The sequence below is a fragment of the Chaetura pelagica genome, unplaced genomic scaffold (genome assembly GCF_000747805.2).
Source record: "Chaetura pelagica isolate M959 unplaced genomic scaffold, ChaPel_1.0 scaffold383, whole genome shotgun sequence".
Lineage (NCBI taxonomy): Eukaryota > Metazoa > Chordata > Aves > Apodiformes > Apodidae > Chaetura > Chaetura pelagica.
Genome location: NW_009952804.1, coordinates 147,758 through 148,467, shown reverse-complemented (window position 1 = coordinate 148,467; position 710 = coordinate 147,758).

Below are 710 nucleotides of genomic sequence, written 5' to 3'. Positions count from 1 at the left end.
AATCTTGCCAGGGAAGAACCAAGAATAACACTGCACATCTTTCTGGTTGTGGCTGAAGTTTGTATGTTTGTGCAGCAAGGTCCTCACATTTCCCCTCATGTTCTTTGCCTGTTTCTGGTGGTTCTTTCTGGGGATGCTGGAGTATCTGGACATGGCTTGTTCCACTTCTCATGTCGTTTTCCCTGCTGTGATGAAGACCTTGGGCTTGGCAGGGTGAAGGTGCTCTGTAAGGCAGCTCATGACTGTGATGATGCTTTAGAGAATGGGAAGACTCTTATAAGACCTAAGCATGTGCTTAAAACTAAGTGTATCTTAAGAGTCAAGAGCATAAGCTGCTTCATGGATCCTGGCTATAAAGGATGAATGAACAACTTGATTAACACATATCATAGAAAGAAATGAGGTTGACCCCAAACACTAGTGCTGTAAAAACTTTCTGCAGTGAAGATTTCCATGTTTTGTTACATACACTGAGTATCTTCTATAGATGAGAGATGGCATGAAATACCCACTGAGCTGTGCTTTCCTGGGAGTTCCATGTGGAGGCTCCAGGGAGACCTTAGAGCAGCTTCCAGTGCCTGAAGGGGCTCCAGGAAAGCTGGGGAGGGACTTGGGACAAGGGCAGGGAGGGATGGGATGAGGGGATGGATGAAAACTGGGAGAGGGAGATGGAGGTTGGAGATGAGGAGGGAATTCTTTGGTGTGAGGGT